Source organism: Octodon degus, unplaced genomic scaffold, assembly GCF_000260255.1.
Source record: "Octodon degus isolate 3935 unplaced genomic scaffold, OctDeg1.0 scaffold00205, whole genome shotgun sequence".
Taxonomy (NCBI): domain Eukaryota; kingdom Metazoa; phylum Chordata; class Mammalia; order Rodentia; family Octodontidae; genus Octodon; species Octodon degus.
The window spans coordinates 3,493,657-3,502,299 of NW_004524781.1; the positions used below are offsets into that span (position 1 = coordinate 3,493,657).

At 34.1% G+C, this 8,643-nt stretch overlaps 1 non-coding gene and 1 pseudogene across 1 annotated transcript; both read left to right on the forward strand.

Annotated features, from left to right (window-relative positions):
• Positions 1-8,643, forward strand: part of LOC101572765 — a 177,881-nt pseudogene that overhangs the window by 37,591 nt on the left and 131,647 nt on the right.
• LOC111813620 lies at positions 7,000-7,163 on the forward strand. The gene has a single exon (XR_002818822.1). It is a non-coding gene; the product is annotated as a U1 spliceosomal RNA (small nuclear RNA).

Here is an 8,643-nt window from a genome sequence, read left to right on the forward strand (position 1 = left end):
AAAGGTATAGAGGAAATCAGATCAGAAATAATTTCTGAAGTAAAAAAAGAAATGATAGCTATAATGAAAGAATTATTAAGTGCTTCTAAAGAAGACCTTGAGTTTTTTTTTAAAAAAAAAGGATAATAGAAAAATGATGGAATCCTTGAAAGAGCAATATAGGAAAGAAATAGAATGCATGAAGCAGATTCAAAGTGTTATACAGGAAATTAAAACCTCAATCACAAACTGGCAAAACTGAATGGAAGTGGAAATAGACTCTCAGACCTTAAAGACCCCATTACAGCTAGTGAAAAGATAAGAAAAAAATCTCTTAGAAACAACTAGGATGCAGGAAAAAATAATTCAACCTCTGCAAGACGATGCAAAGATGAACAACAAGAGACTAATAGGCATCAATGAGAAAGAAGGAGTAAATACAAATGATATGAAAAGAATATAGGCAGAAGTAATAGCAGAAAACTTCTCAAATATGAGGAAACAATCTGACATTCAGGTAATTGAAGCATATAGAACTCCAAATAACATCAACTCAATTAAAACTGTACCCAGACATATAATAATCCAGATCCCAGAAATTCAGCACAGGAACAGTGTATTAGAAGATGCTAAAGAAAAACAGATCACATTTAAAGGAAAAACTATCAGAATAATGGCAGATTTCTCTTCATAAACCATCAAGGCAAGAAGAGCATGGAGAAAAGTATTACAAGTCTTGCAAGAAAACAAATTACAGCCTAGACTACTATACCCTGCAAAACTCTCTTTCAAGTATAACAGAGAAGTGAAATACTTCTATGGCAAAGAGCAACTAAAGAATTTCATGATGGCAAAGCCAACCCTACACAGACTACTAAAAAATATTCTAGAGAGAATAAAAATGACCATAACTCCATGAATGAGAATGGAAAGAAACCATCAAATAGAGCGAATGATTCAACACAGCAGAATAAGAGGTATACAGTAGCAATCTTTCAGTTATTCTTTTGGGTGCAGTAGCAAAACATTTCCATCAGCTTACTGTACAAATAGACTTCTGAACCCTATGGGTCATGATTCTATCCAGGTCTATAGGGTGGATATCAAGGAAATAGCAGTAGCTCAGTCCCCCAAGTGACACCTGGCCACAGGTAAGCATCGTGGACACTGTCCATGTCCACGAAATACTAGAACTTTGTGCAATATCATATCCCCAGACTGTTAGAAGCACTGGTCATATATTTGCCATTCCAGTATTTATGTTATGTTTTATTCTTAGTAATTCTTTACTATCATGGAAACTTTTTCTTAGTTCAATTGTTTTGAAATATTTAATTTTCAATTGGTTAATATTTAATTTTCTGAATATTGCTTAATCTTAATGTTTGTTTTAAGACATACTGTATCTTTGACTTACAATCTACTTAAAAGATATGGTATGGTATTTTCTTTTAGTATTAGAAACTTTACAAAGTATATTTCTATTTTCCATTGACTTTATATTATTTCTTCCTGTCTTTTACACACACACACACACACGAAAAAAATATGTGTATAACCCGACATAAGATTGATATTGTTTTGTAGAAATCTTCAATGACCTTTTAAATGGGTTCATCTAATATATTTTACATAGTCCTGGATAACTGTCATTTTGAGAGCTCTTTACTGTTTATCCAGGACCATACAGCAACTTCTCTTGGCTTCTCGATTATGCTCTTTGTTATTTCCTATATGCTTTGTCTGGAGATATAAGAATATTTGGAGTTTGTATAACTCAAAAATATTTTACTTTTAGTTTTCAAAGGTATATTTGCTAAGTATAAAATTCAATGAGGACAGAATTTTTTTCTTTCAGTCCTTTGAATTAATTAGTCTAGTTCCTTACACATTTGGTCTTTTTTTCCTTATAATGTGGAATAAGATGCTATTTAATTTTGTTCTTCCAGAGCTAATTTTTTATGTGTATGCTTTAATGGTTTTTTATTTACAATAAGTTTTGAACAATTTCATTTTTGTGTATCTTGATAAGATTTTACTCAAATTTCTTGTGCAAAAGATTTATTTTTCTTGGAAATGTGGTGCTAAAATTTCAATTAAATTAAAAAATTTTAAATCTTTAAATGTTTATTGCCAACCCCTTTTTACTTTGAGAATTCTAATTGTATGAATAATAAGTTTCTTGATTTTGTCACAGAGTGAACTACTGTATGACTGATCTGTAAATTCTTCATTTTTACTTTGGACAATTTTTACTGCTTGATTCACTTATGTTTGTAAATAATTTATTTACAACAATGTGCAAACCCTTATTAATCTCGTGCTACATATATATCTCAGAAATAATTCTCTAAAATTCAAAAAAAAAAGAAAAAGAAAAAGAAAAGGCCAGCCTGGGCTATACAGCAAGACCAGGTTATCAAAATAAAATCAAACACACAAAAAGCAACAAACTATTGAGATTTGTCTTATAGCTTAGCATACAGTTTATCTTGGTAAGTGTACACTTCAAGAGAATATTCTATGGTTGATAAATGGAATATGTGAATGTTGATTATATTGATATTAGATATTAGTATTCAAATCTTTTTTTTTTGTTTCCTGATTTTTTGGGGTTTTGATCTGGTTGCTCTATAATTTGCTTAAAGATATAAATAAAAATGCATTATTATAACAGTGGTGTGATATCAATTTTTATTTCATATATTTTAAGGTTCTGTTATTAGACACATATATTTTAATAATTGTTATGCCTTTCAGATGGATTTCTCTTTTTATCATTACAGCAAGTTCCTTTTTATTTATGATAGTACTCTTTGTCTTATTGTCTATTTAATTTGATACTAATGTAGCCTTACCAGCCTTCTTCAGCTTACTTTTTTTCCCCAAGTATCACTCTTTCTGGGTCTTTTTTTTTTCTGGAACCAGGGGTTGAACTCAGGCCATTATGCTTGCCAGACAAGTGCTCATTCTACTGAGCTCTCTCCCCTGCCCCTTCTTTGTGGGTCTTTAGCATGAGTTTTAGAAGATTTCAGACATTCAATCCATAGCAGTTCCCTTATGATTTATAGATGGATAACATAGTTGAATTCATTTCATATCTGAAATGAATTTCCTGTAAGCAATATATTGTCAATTCATATTCTTCCAAATATTCTGCCTATGGTTGTCTTTTAATTAATGTGTTCATGCTGCTTACATCTAATGTAACTACTGACAAAATAGAGTGTGTCTTATTCTATTTTTTGTTCTATTTCCTTTTTTGTTCACTTTTCTGAACTCTTGGTTGCTTAAAGTGTTTTTAAAATGAAGAAAAAAAAAGAGCCAACACTCTAACTCCTATTCTAAAGCTGAATGGTGCCAAACTAAGTAAACAGAGAAACCATCTTACTCCTTTTCTGCATCTCCTCAGGAGTGACTGAGTTTTATACCATAACTAGTCTTCAGCACAGAATTTTAGAAACATGAGGATGCAAGGCAACAAGGTGCCTCTACCAACAATAGGCCTCTCAAAAACTGACCTCACAGACACTGAGTTAGAGAAAATTTCTAACAACACAGAACCAAATGGTCAAGTTGTTTGAAGAGTTCAAGGAAGAATCACAAAAGCAATTTTATAACATATCTAGGGAGCTTAAAGAGGATTTTATTAAAACTATGAAAGATATTAATAACAATGTTCAATAAGGTTAAAGAAAAAGACAAACAATAACTGAATCAGACAATATGAGACATAAATTAGCAGTTGAATAAAGAATTAAAAATTATGAAATAAAGCAAGCAGAAATGCAAGATACGAACAATTTAAAAAAGAGCATAGCTAACAAATTCAACCAATTTGTGGGCAGAGTGTCGAGAGACTGAAGTCAAAATGAATACAGTATATTGTAAACTTACTGATACCTTAAAGATGTCACTATGCAAGCCAAATCCAATAGCAACTGAATGATGCAAAAAATTACAAGAATAAATAAAATATGAGAAGAGAAATTAAAAAATATAAAATATATTTTCTGAAATCATAGCAGAGCTTTCTAATTCTATAACTGAATAAAGAACCATATAGAACATTTATGACTACAAGAGAACTTTTCCACAACACATCATAACGAAAATTCCAGAAATTCAAAGAAAGAAGATAATATTAACAGCTTTAGAGAAAAGCAACAAGATAGTTTTAAAGGCAAGCTTATCAAAACTACCAAGCGTTTCTCAACACAACCCTTAAAGGCCACGAGAGTTTGAAGCTTTTAAGGAAAAACAGACTTCTAGATAAAAACAGATTCCTAGAACTAAATGACAGTGGAACACAGACTTCTATAACCTGCCAAATTAGCTTTCAATATTGATGGAAAAGTAAAGACTTTCTATGACAAAGAAATTTCCAACCTATGAGCACTGAACCAGTATTGCCTGACACACTCAAAAGATTCCTAGATAGAGACAGGGAGTCCACCAGCTCCAAAAGGGCATAGGGCAGTAGACTTCTTAATGAGGGAGTAGTAAACAAAAAGGAAAAATTCAAAGGGTCAATATTGAAAAAATAATTTACAGGAGTTAGTGAAAGTGTGTTTGTGGGCGCACCTCTCCAGGCAAAAGAGACTGGCAGACTGCATTGAAAACCAAAGTGAAGCTATACGCCACATAGAGGAGACACACATAATCCCAAAGGAAGTTAAAAGGTGAAAGACAGAAAATGATACTCCATTTAACCAGAGAACAAAAGCAAGCAGTAATAGCTATCTTTCAAATAAAGTAGATCTTCAGTCAAAATGGATTGGAAGAGACAAACATGACCACTACATAATGGTAAGCAAGTCAACAGGAAAAGCTAACAATTATGAAAATCTGGGCAGCAAATCCTGGTAAGACCATTTCATAAACAAAAACTATCAAATATTAGAAAGGACACAGACTAATAAACACTAACAGGGAACTAGAACATTCTACTCTCACAACTAAATCAACTGAGCAAATGAAGTCAGAGGTAATCCACACCATTGAACAATGGATTTAACCAATGTTTATGGAATATTTCATCCAACAACAACAGAACATACATTTTTGTTAACAGAAGGAATTTTCTTCAAACTAAACAATTTCTCTTAGACTATCAAGCATGCATAAATAAGCACAAATGAATTCAAATGTTACTCTGCATACTATAAGATCATAGAGGAATGAAGGTAGAAAACAAAGGCAAAAGTCCAACAAAAATTTTACAGAATCATGTAGATTAAACAAATGGGATAGAAACTTAAGAAACAAAGAAAACCAAATAGAATGTGACAGATTATTAAAAGATCATATAAGATAACCAATTTAGGTTCATCTCAGAAATGCAAGGATAGCTCAACATACATAAATCAATAAATTTAAAGCCTCATAAAAAAGCAAGGACAAAAACCACATGACCATCTAAGTAGATGCAGAAAAACTCTTTGACAAAATCCAACATGCATTAATGACAAAAAACCCTGCAGGAAGGATCTTATCTCACACTGTTAAAAGCCATTTATGGCAAATGTACAGCCAACGTACACTAAATGAGGGAAAACTGGAAACTTTTCCTTTAAAATCAGGATTAAGACAAGGCTGCCCATTCTCATGACTACTAGTCAAAGTAGTACTAGAAACTTTAGCCAGATCAATTAGGCAAGAACAACAAATAGACCTGGTAGTATAAGGAAGAAAAAAGTCAAAATGTCCTCAATCACAGATAGCATGGTCCTTTCCATAGAAAACCCAAGAAATTTAACCAAAAGATTTCTAGAACTAATAAACAAAAATAGCAGGATAGAAAATACACAAAAATTAACAGTATTCCAACTATCATCAAGAAGTCAATGAATAACAAATGCTGGAGACGTTGTAGGGGAGGTGGGAGTTCAGGCTAGTATAACCATTATGGAAATCAGCATGGAAATTCCTCAGAAAGCTAAGATCCGAGTTCCCATGCAAGCCAGCTATTCCTCTTCTACATATTTTTCCAAAACAACTGAAATTATTGTACCACAGTGATATGTGTGTACCCTTGTCTACAGCAGCACAACTTGTCATACTTAAACCTTGGAAACAACCCAAATACCCATCAGCTGAGGAATGGATAAAAAAGATGTGGCATTTTTGTACAATGGAGTATTGTTCAGCTATAAAAAGATAAATTTGAGGCTTTTGTGATAAATGATGCAGCTAGAGACTATATTGGTAAGTAAAATAAATCAGATCCACATGTGCAGACATTGTATTATCTCACTAGTGTGAGAAACAGAAATAGTAAATAAAAGCTAAAAGGTACAACAGATACTGTGACAGGGAAAGAAATTGCTCAATGGGAAGGAAAAACTGGGATGAGGAAAACCACAAATGAAAGAAGGGAAAAATATATCAGTATATATGCAGAATAGTTTAAATAATTGCATTGTAGATTTCTGCTGGTCTTTTCAGAGGAGCAGTTAATGCTTAAAGAACCTTTTTACTCTGTTTTTTCCTGTTTTGAATTTATTATAAGTTCTTTGTTATAAGACAAAACCATAACAGGTTTTGTCTTCTTCTTTAAATGGATCTTACACATTTATATCTGGTAATCTGAACGACTGATTGAAAGATAGCATCATGTAGTACAGAAACCATTGTTGAATTCCTGTTACTTTGTTTAGTGAAATCTTATATTGTTTCTAATTTTTATATCACTAGTTTGTACCATTTAAAAATAAAAAAGTAATATATTAACAGTATTCCTATATACTAACAATAAAGCCACCAAGAAAAGATTCCAGGAGCACAGTCCCATTATTTACTATACCTCCAAAAGTGTGAAATTAGGAATTAACCAATCCAGACATTAAACATCTCTACAGAGGCTGAGGAGATAGTTCAGTAGACTAAGTGCTTGCCTGGCAAGCACAAGATCTTGAGTTCAATCCCTAGTACTGCAAAAAAAAAAAAAAAATCTCTACAAGAAAAAAAATATTATCCTGTAAAACAGGATTGAAGAGGACATCAGAAAATAAAACGACAATCGTCACATGGTAGGAGAAGCACCATGACAGCAAAGGTGCTATTCCCAGGGCAAGGCTCACCCATTGCACTCCATACGTACCGACCCCTGCAATTTCCCCAAAGGTGGGAAATTCTACTGCATAATTTGTGATAGCGAGGGACTGCCTTGGTACATCCCCCTGAAAGAAAGAGAGAGAGAGAGAGAGAGAGAGAGAGAGAGAGAGAGAGAGAGAATGGAATGACAATCTTATTCCTAGATAGAAAGAATGCCTACTGTGAAAATGGCCATGTTACTGAAACTGATGTATAGGTTTAATGCAATCATGATCAAAATACCAATGGTATTCTTCAGAGAACTAGAAAAAAAAATCTAAAATGTGTATGGTCCCACAAGACATCCATAATAGCAAGAATAGTCCTAGGCAACATGACCAAAGCAGAAGGTATCACAATCCCAGATATCGTGTTATGTTACAAAGATTGATTTGAAAATAAATTAAAAAACAACACGATCCTGGCACAAAAAAGAGACATGTGGGTCATGTAGAAAATCTTCAGATGTTAAGCATGGGGGTATGTGGCTGTAATCTCAGTACTCAGGAGGCTGAGACAGGAGGATAGCCAGAACCTTGAGACCAACATGAGTTACACAATGAATTTAAAGCCAGTCTGAACTACACTGTAAGACCTGGCTCGAAAAAAAAAAGGAAAGAAGGAAGGAAAAAAAGAAAAAAGAAAAATTTCAAGTAACAACCCCAGGCACAGAGAGCCATCTGATCTTTGACAAGGGCACCAAAAGCCTACACTGCAGAAAAGACAGTCTTTTTAATAAATATTGTTTGGAAAACTAGTTTTCAACATGTAGATGAAAGGATATAGGGCCAGAAAGATAGCTCATCGGTCGACTTACTGCCTGGCAAGTGCAAGGACTCAGGTTTGATCCCCAGTACCACATGCCATGTAGGCCTGGGATCCCCAGGCACACCATGCCAGCCCCAAAACCATGTGTGCTGGCATACCTCTGTAATCCCAGTGCTATGGAGACTGAGACAGGAGGATCACTATGAGTTCAAGCTGAATAGTGAGATCCTATATCAAATAAATAAGTAAATAAATAAAAGATTAAAAGAAAATTTTAAAAGAATTTTTAAAATACCCTCTCAAAATAAAAAATAAGTAGATAAATGGGAAACTGAATGAATGGACACTTTTCATAAGCCACACAAATGCCCAATAAGTATGTTAGAGAAGTACAAATTAAAACATTGCTGCCACCTAATTCTACTCCAGCAAATTACCAGGCCCAGTGTGTGTGTGGGACCTTCCTCACTTTCACTGGAACCTCCTTCATCAGAAAGGCCTAGTGTGGAACCCTGCAGCAGAACTACCTGCAGAGAAGAAAGGGGCAAGACCCACCCAACTAATCCGGTAGCAGAATGTCTTGCTGGAGGAGCACAGAGGGTTCACTTCCATGGGCTACAGCAGGAAATAGCAGGGCACAGCAGCCCCACCCAAGCCAGGCCCACCTGGATAAATCTGAACTTGGTAGATCTGGACCCTGACTCCCAGCACTTGGGAGGCTGTAAACAGGCAGATAACTACTAGTCCAATCTAGTGGTGAGACCCTGAACACCCTGTAGACCCTTCCCTAATATATATATA